Raw genomic sequence first — 18,855 nt, 5'->3', positions numbered from 1 at the left:
GTTTTTTTTTTTGAGAGGGAGTCTCGCTCTGTTGCCCAGGCTGGAGTGCAGTGGCCAGATCTCAGCTCACTGCAAGCTCCGCCTCCCGGGTTTACGCCATTCTCCTGCCTCAGCCTCCCGAGTAGCTGGGACTACAGGCGCCCGCCACCTCGCCCGGCTAGTTTTTTGTATTTTTAGTAGAGACGGGGTTTCACCGTGTTAGCCAGGATGGTCTCGATCTCCTGACCTCGTGATCCGCCCGTCTCGGCCTCCCAAAGTGCTGGGATTACAGGCGTGAGCCACCGCGCCCGGCCTTCTTTTTACTTTTTAAAACTTACACGGAATTCACTAATTTTAATATAGTCAAATTATTTAATATTACATTGTGCTTTATGGTTTTTGGTTCTCTATTTTTAAGAAATGCTATCCTGGTAGATAATAATATAGATAACTTTGATCTAAATTGTTAGTGCAAACATCCTGCATTTAAAGATGTGAAACCATTGATGGAGTGGCATGTTCAGCTGGAAACACAGAGACGTAATTCTTTTAGCAGCTTGCAGATTCACTGGTGAGAGCTGAGCATACATTTTGCGTTAAGATACAGAAAAATTAAGCTAGCAAATTTATACCAATACAAAAAAGTTTGTATTTAAATGCTTTCAAATAGATAGTCACCAAAAAAAAGGCCTTTTTTTCTCCTCTATTTCTGAATTAAGATACCATATGCGCCTCTGTATAGGACAACTCCAGAAAGACAATACTTCACATAATATACCAGGAAGGGCTTGCAAAAGATGGAAGCGATACGATCGGACAAATGCACTAGGAATAATTTTGATTTGGAAAGTTTCAGTTTAGAGTGTGTGATCTATTAGAGGCTCCTCACCATCAAGGAAAATAGCATCCCTTTGGCACTTAGCCACACTCCAGTGGCTCTCCCATGCTCTAGTTTTCTCTTCACTCCTGTCTTGTGTTCACCGAGATAAAGGAACTACCGATTTTACTTTATTTCCTTCTTCCACAATTTCTCAGTTTCTCGAACCTCACAGCCAATATAGTGATTATTTTTGCTCCAGTCATCTAATAGTTTCTCTGCCTTCCAGTATGACTTCCCTCCAAACATCAATGGAATTATGTCATCTTTCACTTAAAAATCCTTCAGGGCATGCTGAGAAATTTCAGGAAAATAAGTCACTCTTTGTTTTGCATATTAGGACTCCACAATCTGTCAACAATTACATCTTTAGGTTCCTCTGCAACCAATCCATTGGCATATTTCAAGAATTCTCTTAAAGTTTATTATGCTCTCTTAGGCATATATACATTTAAATGCAATATTCTTTCATCTTTGTGAGCTAAATTTTATTCTTCTTTCAAAGCTCAGCTTCTCTGGCATTTGTAAGTTTTCCCTGACTATGAAGTCTGCTTCTTTTTTTTTTTTTTTTTTTTTTTTTTTGAGACGGAGTCTCGCTCTGTCGCCCAGGCTGGAGTGCAGTGGCCGGATCTCAGCTCACTGCAAGCTCCGCCTCCCGGGTTCACGCCATTCTCCTGCCTCAGCCTCCCGAGTAGCTGGGACTACAGGCGCCCACAACCGCGCCCGGCTAATTTTTTGTATTTTTAGTAGAGACGGGGTTTCACTGTGGTCTCGATCTCCTGACCTTGTGATCCGCCCGCCTCGGCCTCCCAAAGTGCTGGGATTACAGGCGTGAGCCACCGCGCCCGGCCTGAAGTCTGCTTCTTTAACACTTCTCCATGCTCTTGTAACACCTGGTGTTTCTTTCTCTTTTATTGCTTGACACTGAAGTATGTTCAGTTATTTTCTTAATTATTCTAAGTTTCATACATAAAATTTCAATTCACATCAAATTCTCACATAAAAGAAACCACATCAATTATTTCATTGTTTTCTGATGTATTTGAAGATACAGTTCATTAAACTTATTTCTTATGTTGTATTTTTAACATTTAGGTTGTTAATAGTATATATATGCTATCACTTAACTGGAATTGCCAAAACATAAGAATGAGAGTCATTCATAACTCCTTTCTCTCATTTCCAATAGCTACTTAAAAAGAAAAATCTTTACATCCAAATATCTCCTTTGTGCCATTCCTTCTTCTTCTACCTCCAATAACTCAGCTGTGGTTAAACCCTTCATTAGTTGGTTTCAGCACAAGTAAAATGCGTTTTCTATTTCCTATCAATCATTAACAATTTACTCAAATCTAAATGGCCTATAACAACATTTTATGTTATTCATGGTTTTGCGATTTAGGAAATCAGAAGGGCTTCCTTGAGCAATTTTGATTTAGAATCATTTATGCAATTGCAGTCTGATGGCGGTATTCAATTGAAAGCTCTACTGGGCTCCAGAAAGATATTCTCAGCCACGATGCATGGCTTTCCCAAGGTGAGTTACCCTAGAGAACACCAGGGAAAAACTCTATGGCCTTTTGGGACCTGATATAAGATATTACTTCAATTGCATTTCGTTTTCTAGATTACTAAGAAGTCACTAAATTCAGCCCAGATACAGAGGGAGAAAATACAGAAATAATCATTCCTTGAACAGAGTATCAAAGAAGTTGTAGACTCTTCCCGTACTCTTCCAGTGTCCACTTTAGTAGAATTCTTCCTATAAATGTTAATATTCAAAAAACATATTTTTTGTATATAACAGAGATTATTAAACAAAATATTCGTAAAATAAAATCTAAACTTTATTATAAAATGTGTAAAGCCTATCTAAACATAAAATATTTGGTGAAATAAAATCTAAACTGTATTATAAAATGCATAAAACATACAAGGAGTGTGTCATATAGTATTAAGAATTCAACTTCTATAATTAATTATTCTATATAATTTGCCATATTTGCGGCAGGTTTTTTTATTAGAAAAGAAAAAATCACGTAATAAACATAAAGGTTTTCAACAGTTTGACTATTTTTCTTAACAAATGTATGTATATATTTTTACATTTCACTATGTATGTATATTTATATAAGTTTTTCCTATTGTGTTCAAGTTTTTTTTTTTTTTTTTTTTTTGTGACGGAGTCTGGCTCTGTCCCCCAGGCTGGAGTGCAGTGGCCGGATCTCAGCTCACTGCAAGCCCCGCCTCCCGGGTTCACGCCATTCTCCTGCCTCAGCCTCCCGAGTAGCTGGGACTACAGGCGCCCGCCACCTCGCCTGGCTAATTTTTTTTGTATTTTAGTAGAGACAGGGTTTCACTGTGTTAGCCAGGATGGTCTCGATCTCCTGAACTCGTGATCCGCCCGTCTCGGCCTCCCAAAGTGCTGGGATTACAGGCTTGAGCCACCGCGCCCGGCCTTGTGTTCAAGTTTTTATAAATGTTATGATATCATGCAAATTACTGGGACCCGGGTTTTCATTTAGAAATTAATCCCTACTGACACATTTCGTGCATATGTATGCCTCCTTTGCCTTAATTTGTTTTGTTTTGAGACGGAGTCTCCCTCTTGTTTCCCAGGTTGCAGTGCAGTGGCACAATCTGAACTTGGCTCACTGCAACCTCTGCCTCCCGAGTTCAAGCGATTCTCCGGCCTCAGTCTCCCAAGTATCTGGGATTACAGGCGCCTGCCACCACGCCCAGGTGCTAGAGAAGGGGGTTTCACCATGTTGGCCAGATTGATCTTGAACTCCTGACCTCAGGTGATCTGTCTGCCTCAGCCTCCCAAAGTGCTGGGATTACAGGCATGAACCATTGTGTCCGACCCCAAATAATATTCTACATCAGGTGATATATATCTAATATATTTATACCTATTAATTGAAATTTCAGCTAGTAGCTATTTTTATTACTACCAGATTTTTATTATTTTCTGAGTTGATATTCTTAATCACACCCTTACCAATCACCTTATAGTTTCTGTTCTTCTACATATCTACTTCTTATTTTCAGATTTTTAAAAACTTTTGCTCAAATTATAAAGATAAAATTTAACAGGTTATTTTTACCAGTTTTTATTGTTGCTGTTCCTGTTTTACACTTGCTTTTGTCAAATGTATTGCAGATACCCTTTCTCCCACAATATATGCGTTTTCTTTTCACTTCATTTATTTTCATACTAAACTTAAAAATTTTCCAATAGTCAAATTAACTAATTTTACTTTGTCCTTTCTGCTTTTTGGGTCTTATTTAAAAAATCATTTATTGCTTGATTTCCTAAAAGTAGTCCAAATTACTCTTTATATAAATTAACATTATGCTTCTTTCATTCAAGTTTTAAAATCTGCTTTTTAAATTTTAATATTTTTATTCTTAGCTTTATTTTTTAATTTAAATAATTTTATGTTTAATTTTAATTTATTTTTATCCTTCAAAGATACGCAATTGTCAAATAAAACATCTGGCTTTCACCTGTGCTATTTTATGTCTATGCTATTAAGTATTTTCTATTTTGCCATAAATTCTATGATTACATTAATTTAAGTTTTACTCACGGTATAAAGAAAAATATGTAAATAAAATATTTAATTAAAAGTCTTTTTTTTATAAGTACTGTTAATGAGAATTATGAAATCAAGCTCTCTTCATGTAACCAAAGATATACACACATATGTGCGATACATGCACACTCTATATATCAAAAACTCCATAACTTTAAGTAATTTTATATGGTAATACTACTTCTTTATGTCACAAAATATATGTATCTCAAAACTCATTGCCATGCAAAAATTAAGTCATCCAAGGGCGAGTTCCTCTGCTACATTGGGATAAGTAAACAAAATCTTTCTTCACAAATGAGCTTATGTTTTCCATCCTTCAGAAATTTATGGAAGGTCAAATCCTATTTTGCATTAAAGACTAACTTCGGTGTTTTTATTGTGAGATAATTCAACATGGCCCAGGCTGGAGAGCAGTGGTGCCATCTTGGCTCACTGCAACCTCCACCTCCCGGGTTCAAGGAATTCTCCTGCCTCAGCCTCCCGAGTAACCGGGATTACAGGTGCATGCCACCATGCCCCGCTAATTTTTGTATTTTTTTAGTAGAGACATGGTTTCACCATGTTGGTCAAGCTGGTCTCAGACTCCTGAACTCGTGATCCACCCACCTCGGCCTCCCAAAGTGCTGGGATTACAGGTTTGAGCCACCGTGCCCGGTCCCAAACAGCTTTTTAATGTAAACTTAAGTTTTTTGATATAATTAGTTTGAGGGAGACAAAGATGGTATGCTTATAGTAAATACCCCTTAAACAATGGTAAAGTCAAATTTTGGAGTTTTAAGCTGTTTTAGAAATCATTGAGTAAGATGGGATTATTTTGCAAGATAAATACTAAGTTCCAGAAAAAGTAAAGTGCACAGTTAAATTTATTGGTATACTTAGAATTCCAATTTTATCTTCCTAATGGAATGCTTTATTTACTACATCATACTAACATTAAGCTGATTAATTTATTTTACACATTCAAAAATTTACAAGGTAATTTATTACATCATTATTTTAAATTCTTTAAATAAATGTGAATTATATAAAAAATATCAGTATGCTAGTGCCTGAATATTTCTGAAGTCAACAATAGTCCATGATGAGAATTTAAAGAAAATATTTCAAAGTAGTTGAGATTAACATAATGGAATCACATGTATGCATATTGAACAAATCTGGAGTTAGTTCACATAATACCTTCTCAAAAGGATCCTAATAGAAAGCATCACTTGTCATGAGGATTTTCTTGATATATTAAAGTTCCAATTATCTGCAGAAAATAAATAATTATTTTCTTGGTCTGCCCTCTCAAGTTGTGATTCACAGTTTAATTATCAGCACCATTTTATAATATTTAGAGTCTTTCAATATACATCTATATGACAATCTGCACTTTTTTTTGTTTTTGTACAGTGTCCTTTCAAAATAAATGCTTAGTAATCAAAATTGTAAATACGGAAAGTAAGGATGGCCTAAAGATACACCTGGAAGTTCCGTTGGTGGTTTTCAGTAGAGACTATATGCAAAAGCAATGGATCGATTTCAATATCTGACAGAAATTTTGCTAACAACTGGGACATTTTACGTTGTAAAACATAAAACATACAAGATAGCAGATATCCCTTCTTGTGATCAAATATTGAAGACAATGTTTCTTACATTGCCACCTTTCCAGAGTTTAACATACAAATTTATTTTTCTTACTATTGACTTCAATCTAAAAATCAGAGGCACAAAGTTTAACAAGTCCTCAAACTAACTTCTTCCTTTTTTTTCCCCTCAATTTGCAGTTGGGTAAATATTTGTACAGATTTTGTTGGGCTCATATCTATGATAACTGTTTGGAATAGTACACAAATGCATGCACATACGTCTGGGTGATGTCTTTCTTATCTATGTAACTATGACGCTGTCATTCTCAACTGCCTGTGCTCTGCTGTAGTTGAAGACATGGATGCAGGGTGAGACTGTATTCTGATTTGTGACCAATGCCACAGTTTGCAGAACCTGGCACTGTAACTGCCTGTTACACCCGAGGTCAGCTCAAACCTGAGTTGAAAAAACATACCTCCTCTTTTCGCTGCTCGACAGGCTGATACATGTAATGCTCTTCATTGTTACAGCTCTGTTGGGTTGCTGAAGTTCTGTTGGAAACAAGCTTTGAAAACTTTTCTTTGCTTGCTGAATTATATCCTTTCCTGGTTCAAAGGGCTGATTGGTGTCTATGGTGTAGGCAGTACATTCTTATTCACAGAACTCAAATTGTCAATGTCCTTGAGTGAATTATTTTGATTGAACCTGTATGAACTTTAGGATACACTTGGGTCAGATGTTTTTATTCATATGTATTTGTATGCTGTCCTTTATTCTCCTTTTACATTGTTCACTTGTCCTGTAAATGGAGGCCAGAAATAAACATTCCTATCTCACTTATGCAGTGAGATAGGAATGAAATAAATTCCACTTGTTGGGATGTTTAGCACTGGTGATGGTTGGATTAAAAAGTTTCCTTTGTATAGTTGGATTAAAAACTTTCCTTTGGAAACAAATAATTATCTATATTAAGTGAACAATATATGTACAGTGATAGGTCCTGAGTTATGATTCAAAACAATTTCATGCAATGAGTTCACTCATCTTCAGGATTTCATAATCTAACTATATAGACTTATGTATTTGAATGTGCTACTTTAAAAAGTGAAAAATTGGACTTACAAAAATGACTCTCAAAATGATTAGTAAGAATTGATTATTTGTTAACTATATGAGCTAATTTTGTTATTATTTAGATGTTATACCTGATTGATGCATTTAAGTTATGAATTGGTTTATAAAAGAAAATTTGAACAATGTGTGGAATCTTATATTAAAATAAAGTATATATAAGCCTCATGTTTTAAATACATATACACAAGTCACATTGATTTAGTTTAGAAAATTTTGGCCCAGCTTATTGAAACATTAGCAAATATATGAGAATTTATTAATTAATATTTATTTTAAGCAAATATTATGCATAGTTCCATCAAGCCTTTATACACATAAATACATGAAACATTCTTGTACATTCTTTTTGCAAATGATGTGCAGACAGTGTGACAAGCATAAAGATAAATTTATTTCAGTATTGTTACATGTAAAATAATTCAAGGAAAAGCTCGGATAAAGGAATCAGTTAATCAAAACAGGAAAATGTGAATATGGAGATATGTAATCAATATTAAACTAATGCTATTCTTTTTTGAATTCCAACATATGCCATTTGTAGCCATTGATATCCTGATTTATTTTAATTAGACCAACAGATCATATTGAGACTTTTGCACACTTCATACAGGTACATTGAACATCATGTCTTTCTTTTATTTATCTTTCTTGGTTTTTACCCACTGTTTATTGCCTAAGGCTACTGTAACAAATGAGAACAAGCTTGTTGGTTTGAAATAACAGAAATGTATTCTTTCACATTTTTGGAGACCAGAAGTCCCAAATCAGTTCCACTTGGCTGAAATCAGGGTGACAGTAGGGCTTTACTCTCTCTGGATGCTCTAAAGAAGAGCCATTCTTTGCATCTATAAGCTTCTGGCAATTGCCAGCATTCCTCAGCTTGTGGCTGCATCACTCCAGTCTCTTGCCTCAGTAGTCACATTGCCTTCACCTCTTCTGCCAATCTTCCTCTGCCTTCCTTTTATGAAGATATATGTGATCGCATTTAGAGACCACTAGATAACCCAGGATAATCTCCTCATATCAAAAACCTTCATTTGAATCACATCTGCAAAGATCTTTTCCTTGCCCATATGAGAAAATATTCATAGCTCCCAAGGACTAGAGCACTCATACCTTTTGTGGAGGTCATGATCAAGGCTACTACACAAATTATCCTTTGTTATTACTTTATTTCCCAGCAAGAGTACCTTCCAGTTCAGACATGGATTCGGGACCATTCATAGTTCTTACATAGCATCCTCTCTCCCCCTTTAGTGCTTTTGCACTTAGTCTCCTTCTACCTTGAATGCTACTCTTGATTTACTTAATTCCTTCATATTCTTGTCTAATTTAGACTAAAACAAACAAATGAAAAATAAACGAAAACAACAACAAAATGCTCTGTTCAGTCTCTGTTGGGACTCATTTCTGGTCCTTTTTTCCTGTGCACATTCTTATAACCTGGTATTGCAGGGTTTTACTCTTTCTTTTTCTTTCTGAGGTATAAATAATGTAACTTTCCTTTTTAAAAAATACAGCAGTTGTCTTATTCTCTGACACATAGTAGGAGATCAATATGCATATATTGGTTGCCTTATTGTGTGAATAGAGTTGACTTCATTAGTAGGAATGGGAATTTACTTTAAAATAGCATTCTGCCATTTGGGAAATGAACTAATTGCAATTAGAAAACGGAATCACATAGTTATCTATAAAACAGGTATTGTATTTTCTGTTATTAGAACAGATATTGATAACAAACCATTCCAAAATTATAATGCAGAGTATAAAGAAGGTTTAAAGAAATATATTTTGTTTGACTCATAATATTTACTTGCGTATAAGAAGGTAGTAGCTTCTTAGTAAAAACTTAGGTTTATTTAAAATGAAATATGCCATGCACCTTGAAAAGGAGTCTGTCTTTCCTGTATTTTCAAAAGAAATGTTTCTAAACATTTCTTAACATAATAAAACTTAAAAAAAATATGCCATTCTACAAAATTTTCTCTTAAAACAACATAATGATGGTTGTTAGTTTATTCTGTTCAACTCACAATCAATGAAGGATACTCTGAGCTGAGTACTAGAATGGTAAGGAGGATAGAGAGCAGAGTCAGATGTGGTAATGTACAAAGAAAATCTTAATGTAAGAAGAAGCAGAAACGAATTAGCACAATAATAGTACAGTTTGGTAGGTGATACTGAAGTTAAAATGTGCTACAGGAACATGGACTGGAAAGTAAAGTGTATGCATGTACACAGTCCCCACCCCTACCTACGCACAGGGGTAAATGTTCATGACTGTTGTAACTCAACGTAAGTGCTGTACCCAAAGGAAGACTGGGAACTTACTAGCTAGTCCAAGTCAAAAAGGAATAAGAGATATTTTAAAAATAATAATAATAAAGAAAGAATCAGAGAAATATGAGGAAAATCAAATAGTCTAGGTCATTGAGAGCAAAGATTCTCAAATTTGTCAAATTCTCTTACATTAGTCAAATTCTTAAATTGACAAATTCTTAAATTCTTAAATTTGACTAATGTAAGAAACTAATTTGAAATACACTTTACAAGGCTGCCAGAGAGAGTGAATCCTCTGATAGAGCCTGGCAAAGTAAGTTGAAAATCTTCTGAAATGGATTCCCCATTCTAGATGCCATTAAGAAAATATATGATTCATAAGAGGAGCCCAGAATGTCAACATTAACAGGAGTTTGAAAAGAGTTGATTCCAAAACTCGACTTTGAAGGATTCAAGACTTCAGTGGAAGAAATCGCTGAAGATGTGGTAGATGTGATATGGTTTGGTTGTGTCCCCATCCGAATCTCATCTTGAATTCCCACATGTTGTGGGAGGGACTGGTGGGAGGTAATTGAATCGTGGCTGTAGGTCTTTCCCATGATGCTCTCGTGACAGTAAGTACATCTCATGAGATCTGATGGCTTTGTAAGGTGGAGTTTATCTGCACAAGCTCTCTCTCTTTGCCTGGCTGCCATCCATTTAGGACGCTGACTTGTTCCTCTTTGCCTTCCACCATGATTGAGAGGCTTCCCCAGCAACATGGAACTATAAGTCCATTAAACCTCTTTCTTCTGTAAATTGCCCAGTCTTGTGTATGTCTTTATCAGTAGAGTGAGAACAGACATATGTTGGAAATAGCACGAGAACTGGAATTAGAAATGGAGCCTGAAGATGTGACTGAATTGCTGCAATCTCATGACAAAATTTCGGCAGATGAAAAGTTGCTTCTTACGGATGAAAAAGAAAGTGTTTTTTTTTTTTTTTAAGATGAATCTACTCCTGGCAAAGATGCTGTGAATGCTGTTGAAATGACAGCAAGGGATTTAGAATATTATATATACTTAGTTGATAAAGCAGTGGCAGGACTTGAGAGGATTTACTCCAAGATCTACTGTGAGAAAAATGCTATCAAATGGCATCACATGCTACAGAGAAATATTTCATGAAAGGAAGAGTCAATTGATGAGGCAAACTTTATTGTTGTCTTATTTTAAGAATTTGCCACAGCTCTCTCTCAGCCTTCAGGAACCTCAAACCTGATCAGTCAGTGGCCATCCACATTGAGGCAAGACCTTCCTCCAGCAAACAGACTATAACCAACTGACAGCTCTGATAATTATTAGCATTTTTTAGCAATAAAGTATTTTTTAATTAAAGTATGTACATTTTTTTTTTCACGTAATGCTATGGTACCCTTAATCAACTATAGCATAGTGAAAACAACTTTTATATGAACCAAGAAACAAAACAAAATTGTGTGACTCGATTTATTGCAATGTTCACTTTATTCTGGTGGTCTGGAACTAAAACTGCAATATCTCCAAGACATGATGTAGAAATCTTACTGGAATTAAGAGACAAAGGAATATTTGTAGTTCAAAATGTACTTGTTCATTTGTGATAAATACCTTAAAAATACTGCCTTTTCTTTTTCAAATTAGATCCCACAAGAAATGTTACTTATAGCATTAATGTGCTTGGGAAGCATTTATGAAGCAAAACATAAGTTTCATTACATTGTCATGAATTATACCTTTGTGGTCCTAATTATATGTATATTTTACTATAGAAAGTAGAAGATCGAGGCAAATATATTGTGGACATTTTTAATTAGGCTTTAGGTGGAAATGTTAATACTATATTTTCAGGATGATACATTTTACTAAGAAAATGTGAAAAAGAAAGTTAATATGTTGTTGTAGTAAAACTAATTATTATTCTTGTTAGCATACAGTATTTCTTCACTGAAATTTTACTGATTTCATTAGCTGGTCCATTAAGTGCAAATTTTCACTTGTAACAGCCAAAATGAATTAGCGACTTGCTTGTTTTGTTATACTGTAAACTTAACAGAAAATATCTGCATATATATATGTATATATATGCCTGTATATATATATGTATATATATATATATATATATATATGTCTATCCTGCCTGCTGAGAGCCTTTAGGCATTGCTATGTCTCTGCAGAAACTCAGAATATGCCTTAGGTTTCCATTGGGGAAATTAACATCTCATATGTCAACATTTTCTGTCAAGTGAACTGAGTCTTTATTTTACCAACACATTTAAACCTTGTAAGCATTTGACTTATATATTTCAGTGTGAGATATATAACATTTTCAAAATGATTCTACTGTACTGTAACAAAAGTTGATATTTTTCCTCCAAATGCTAAAAGGATACAAATCTGTGCTCCCGTTACAGTTTAAATACAACAGAATTGAATTAGCGACAATAAAAGCCAAGCCACAAACCCACATTTGGCGATCCTCAGACAGCACAAGATTTTGTTATTTTCTCCTTTGTCAGACAGTGTTTATTTCACTTTAAAATTCTTCAAGCTATGGATCATATATCTCATCTTTGGGGAGACTATTCCACCATCAATACAGTTCACAGTACACTAGCTATGTCGAAGTCCAGTTTTACTGGCTGAGAATCAGAGTTGAGTAGAATTTCCTTCCAACAGAGGGGCCATTGGACTCATTTTATTATTTTTATTACTGAACACCGTAGTGAACTAGCCAGTCAACTGTGCAGTCAAAGACATGGACCTGCCCGAAGGACTCACATCTCAGCAAATGATCCCTTTCCTCTGCCTGGCTAGCCTAGCAAAGGACAGAGAATGCAATCATCTTGATCAATGAACCTGAGGAAAAGCAGAGCAGGCAAGACACTAATCAAATAAGTGGATCTGCTGAGGCTCATCCTTCAACCCCAAACTTTGTTTCTTGAGGGCCTGAAGGAGGTAAGCAGGAAAGAAGAAAGCCTGACAATATGCTGTACTTGCAATGCTTCAAATTGGCCCTCTGCAGTTGCATTTCCACTTAGTTACCTTGAGAATACAAAGCAATGTCAGAGACTTACAAATGCATATTTTGTTTAAGATGGACTCTTATATATAATTTTACTACTGTCAGGAGCCTTTCAAGTTATGAAAAATCACACCTGTAATTGCAAGCATCATCAGAGAAAGACAAATAGGTAGAAAACCAATTTAAAAATAATTAGTCTTCATAAAGTTCCCCACATAATATTCTTCAGAGATTGTTACAATTAAAACACTCGAGAAAGAATCAGAATCAATCGAAAGTTGAACACCTATGAACTATGCCACCTTAAGGAAATGATTTCACTTCTCAGCACTTCAAAAGTGTCTGTAAAACAATAATAATAACTACTTCAACAGATTGTTGTGAAGTGTGGTTGGGATAATGCACTCAGAAAGACCAATCATAAAATGCAGTTAACATATGCTATGTTAGATTTTACTCTTTATTGCTAAAACAATCATTAACATATTAATCCTAATCAAAAATTCTTATAAACTTCTATGTGGTGTTTTGGGAACCAAAAAATGAAAAGTAACTAGTTTTCAAAAAATGAAATAAGAAACTCATATTAATAGGTCATTTTAGGGAATGTCCAGAGTAGGCAAATTATGTAATGGAAAGAGTTCAATGTTGTGCCAGACAGCAGAAATGATTGTTTTATTTATTAAATTTAAAATAGTAAATGCTAAATCATTTATTTAAAATTTCTTTTCACTATCAGCCTAAACCTCTTTTTTTTACATTCTCCTTTTTAATAGTATCAAGTTCTCAGCTTTAAATTGGAATATTTCTTTAAAAAATGTCTAGCAAAATCACTAGCACATTGAATACTTAAAATATTCATATGTGTGTTTACAATAGAATACTATTCAGCCTTATAAAATAATACAATTCTGTCATTTGTGACACAGATAGAATTGGAAAACATGCTACGTGAAATAAGCCAGGCAAAGAGAGAAAAATATTGCATGTTCTTGCTTACATGTAAAATTTGTAACAATCAAACTCACAGAAGCAGAGGGTAAAATGGAGGTTACAGAGGCTGGATGATCAGGAGAACGGGGAGATTATGATCAAAGTGTACAAACTATCAGGTGAACAGGAGGAATACTTTTTTAAAATTACATTTCTATTACACAGTATGGAGAATACAGCTAATAATAGAGTTTGTGTATTTCAAAATTGCTAAGAATAAATTTCAAATGTTCTGACAATAAAAATATTATTTGAGGTGATGAATATGTTAATTAGCTTTATTTAATTATTCCATATTGTATTTATAAGTTGTAACATCACTTCTTATAACTTCAAAAGAAAATATTACGTGTGTAATTAAATTTAGGGAATTTTTTTTTCTTATGTGTCAAGTTTACACCTGGTAAGGGAGCTGATGAATGGATCCCAATGACAACACCCAATTGGGCATATTTGAAGGGCAGAATTACATTAAGGAGAACAGGAGTGTGAGAAGTTGAACCACAGTGAGATCTGTAATAATAAGAACTGGTGACTTAGATTCTAAGTAGTTACATCTAAGAAACTTACACACATCCCCTACAGGACAATCAGCATTTGGCATGTCATGGAAAGGAGAACGAATATTGGCCAAAGAGTTTTGACAGCCAACATCAAGAGAAGTACACAAAAGATCAGTGATGTAAGGGGTTATTTTGTCTCCAATATCGCTCTTCTTCTACCCCAAATGCACTGGTAGAATCACGCCTTAAAGGAGAAAGGAAAGATGTGTCCCAGCCAAATACTCTACCCATCAATGAAAATAATTAGCATGTTTACGGTGACTGAGGCAGTCTTCTCAAGTGCAAAATTTAAGGCAGGAGATCAAAAGACTTAGTAGTCAACATAAATTATATTAATGTATTTTAAAATCTACATTGGAAAAAATTCCATGATGGAAGAAATATAAATATTTTTCATAAAGACAGATTCACCCGGATGCAGTGGCTCACACCTATCATCCTAGTGATTCAGAAGGCTGAGGTGGGAGGATTGCTTGAGGCCAGATGTTCATGATCAGCCTGGGCAACACAGTGAGATCCCCATCTCTAAAAAAATATATTTTTTAATTAGTTGGGCATGGTAGAGCATACCTGTAGTGCCAGCTACTTGGGAGGCTGAGGTGGGAGGATAGCTTTAGCCCAGGAGTTTGAGGCTGCAGTGGGCTATGATCACACCACTCTACTCCAGCTTGGAAAACAGAGTGAGATCCCTTGTCTAAAACAAAACAAAACAAGACATATTTAGTCAGAGTCATGACATCAAACCTGTGATGCTGGAACAGGAGTTGGACATGTATTACTCTAGGCTATCTAATAGCCTAGAACTAATAATTAGGAACTAATAATTGTCGTTAATGTAGTTTTGTTAAAAAATTCATAATACTAATATATACGCAAAAAACCCACTCTGTCAGATAAAAATACTTTATGATAGCTTTTACTTTGAATTCAAACAATTCGATAATCTATTTGATATTTGGGCAAGGGGGTAGGTAGGCAGGATATACTGTACTGTCCTGTTTTAGCAGCTTCATTTCTATAGTTGATCCACAGGTTTCCTTCAAGCTCACAAATGAGACTCACTTCCTGCTGTGTTCTGTGTTGTCATTTGTCATTTTTATTACATGATGGTGTTTGAGGGCCTATCAGAAACAAAGAAATGGGTCCCTTTTATGCGTGTCTCTGTTCAGACCTGATTGTATTTTATTTTTTTAATTTAAAAGCAGAGTTGGAAGACGGTTAATTCAACTGATTTTTTCTACATACTTTACTCCAGCTGGTATCTCAAGATTTACTGTTTTAATTAATTATAGTTTAGACATCATGAAATTATTTAGAGTTAAAAGCAAGCCTGATTTTCTTTGGAACTTTGATAACCAGGGGAAACTACAGAAATATGATGAGGGGTGTGTGTGTGTGTGTGTGTTCACCTATATAATAAATATATGTTATGTAGCATATTTACATAATTATATGTATGGTTTATGAAACTACGAAATATAGTTTATGCCAAAGGCTGAGTTTGTCTTTTTATTTTAATCTGTCTCTTGAGGAGCATTTAAAATGTGCTAGCAGGTTGTATAAAAGACATAAGAAGTGAAGCTATTTCATGAACTCCTAACACATAACTCGGTGATGTCTTTTGTCTGCAAGGCAACCTTCAATAAATCACCATGTCAGAGAGTATGCGGGCACCTAAGATCTGATTTCCAGGCCTGGCAAGTGTAAAGGCAATGCTGGAGGGTAATTCCCTCCTCCTATTTCAATGCTTCTGAAGCCCTGACAAAGAGTACATGGTGGATGCAAAGACCTTTCATGCAAATGAGCTTGCAGTTCTGATTTCTGTCATCACAGACTATTTTTATATGACAATAGATTAACCTAGATGAGTAGATACTTAATTATTTAGAAATTAAAAGAATAAAAACGTCTTCCATTTTTTAGGTAAAAAAAAGAATTTTCTCTCAGTGCAAGTTATGTATGGTACATTTTTCTGATTTCTACTAAAAAGATGAGCTATAAATATTGGCATGTAACTCCCAGTAAAATAAGAAAAACACTATTTTTAAGTTATGCTTTTCTCTGAAAGGCCATTTCCAATTAACATTCCTGCCTGCAATAAAGATAGGCTCTGGAGTTGTCACTGTAATCATGACATTGTAGTCAAGATTTGACTTGACCTATAAACTATAAAAAAGCAAACGAAGCCGGGCACAGTGGCTCAAGCCTGTAATCCCAGCACTTTGGGAGGCCAAGATGGGTGCATCATGAGGTCAGGAGATCGAGACCATCCTGGCCAACACAGTGATACCCCGTCTCTATTAAAAAAATACAAAAAACTAGCCGTGCGTGGTGGCAGGCGCCTGTAGTCCCAGCTACTCGGGAGGCTGAGGCAGGAGGATGGCAGGAACCTGGGAGGCGGAGCTTGCAGTGAGCCGAGATTGCGCCAGTGCACTCCAGCCTGGGCAACAGAACAAGAATCTGTCTCAAAAAAAAAAAAAAAAAAAAAAAAGCAAACGAATAGGAAAATAAATGGTACCTTCCTTTTTCTTTTCTTTTTTTCCATCTCTCTTTCCTCCCATTTCTTTCTTTCTCTCTCTCCCTTTCTTTTTCTTTGTTTCTTTCAAAGAAAGTTGCAGTTACTTCAATTTTTAATGGTGACCTTCTACAACTATATTTTCTTAGAGATATACAAAATTTAATGGTAGTGAATTTTATTAAAATACTTGCTGATAGCATTAACATTTAATTATATTTTATAGTTGTTTTATTTAGGAAATAATTTTTGATCTTCACTCTTATGATATGGTTTGACTGTGTCCCCACCCAAATCTCATCTTAAGTTTTAGCTCCCATAATCCCCACATCATAGGAGGGACCTGGTGGGAGGTAATTGAATTATGGGGGCACATTTTTCCCGTGCTGTTCTCACGACAGTGAATAAGTCTCATGAAATGTGATGGATTTATAAAGGGCAGTTCCCCTGCACATGCTCTCTTGCCTACTGCCATGTAAGACACGGCTTTGTTCCTCCTTTGCCTTCCGACATGATTGTGAGACCTCCCCAGCTATGTGAAACGGTGAGTCCATTAAACCTCTTTTTCTTTATAAATTATTCAGTCTTTGGTAGTTCTTATAACACCATGAGAATGGGCTAATACATCTTAATTCCAAAAAAACTGGTTATAAATCTATTGAGCAACTGAGAAAACAAAAAACAATAATACACAATATAGTCATTTCTATAATTTCTATAAAAGTATAACTCCAAAATAATTAGTAAACTGTTTTCAATATTACTAAATAAGGTTAATAAATATAAATATAAAAACAAAATTTTAAAAATATTGACATCTAGTAAAATTAAGCAAGTTTTATATGAAGACTAATTACAATCACTATATGACTGAAATTTGGCTAATTTTATTATTTCAAAACTTTCTAAAAGTACTTAATAAGTTTAGAACATTATTACATGTAGACAATATATTTTATAATTTGTAGGAATTGTGTTGTATAAGCAAAAAAGCTATTCTTAAAACTTACATGTCAAAGAAGATGGAGGAGGTATATCTTTCTCTATTCTTTGCACTAAGTGCAACTGAAAGCCCTGGAAATCATATATAAGACAAGCATAAATGGACTATAAAAGGCAAACAGAGAAAGGAAGATCATTTAGGGACTTTGGGACCCAAGGAATGACATGATAGTGTGTTGTCTCAAATTTCTTTTCGCTTCATACATTCTGAACTTGAAGCTGAACAAACTGACCACCCCAAAATGCTCATAGGTCTGCACAACAAAAGCCCCAACAAAAGCCTGCTATCTCTAGACAAAGGACCAGGAAAAAGAACAGCTTAGCAAGACAGAAAACCTTTAGAAAATAACTGCTCTTTGCCTTCCTAAAAGCACAGGAAAACAACAACAAAACTGGTTTCTCACCCGCCCACATCAGCAAGAGTCTAGTGGGAAACCTAGATTACCTAGGCTGTAATGAGTCACCTCAACATCCCAGCACAGTGGTGTTAGACAGAGTACATATGGACCTGAGGTTTTTATACCGGCCAGGGGTCCACAAGTACTTGCACCCTCTGATATCTGTAAAACAAAAACAGAATTCTAAATCCCTCAGTTGACTAAATGGACCCCTCCTCTCAGTCAAGGCCATTCCAAAGTAAACCTGAAAATCTAGTGCATCCATCATGGGAAGAGGGGTGTCAGACATGTCTCATTACATCCTCCTCCCTTTGGAATTAAGGCACAACTGACCAGGATTAACATTAAAACAGAGATCTTAGGACTGACAAACAGACTCTTTACCACAATAAAATACCTAGTTCTAACCTGACTCAAATATAGCATCACATGACAGATAGCAGGCCCTAAAAGAAATCAAAGTATTTCACCCCAAAATATATTTCATTGACATATTTGAAATGGCCCTGCGAAGCTATCACTTATGGGGAAAATCTATATTCTGCAGAGAATCCTCCTCTCTTTCCAAGCCTTTTTGTGACACAGAAGAGATTTAACTGTCTGGCACCTTTTAGGGTCTGGTAAGAGACATTTATTGTCTATTCTCTCTGAAGCCAGCTACCTGAAGGCTTTATCTACATAATAAGAACTTTGGTCTCCGGAGTCCCTTACCTTAACTCAGAAACTCCTTTCTATCAATTCCATATCTTTAGATAGTAACTTCACTCTATCAACCAATTGCCAATCAGAAATTTTGAATCCACCTCTAACCTGGAAGTCCCTCAACTCTGAATTTTCCTGCCTCTTCAGGCCAAACCAATGTGCACCTAATACATATCGATTGATGATCACC

This window comes from Macaca mulatta, chromosome 17 (assembly GCF_049350105.2).
Source record: "Macaca mulatta isolate MMU2019108-1 chromosome 17, T2T-MMU8v2.0, whole genome shotgun sequence".
Lineage (NCBI taxonomy): Eukaryota > Metazoa > Chordata > Mammalia > Primates > Cercopithecidae > Macaca > Macaca mulatta.
Note: the sequence above shows the minus strand (reverse complement) of the source record.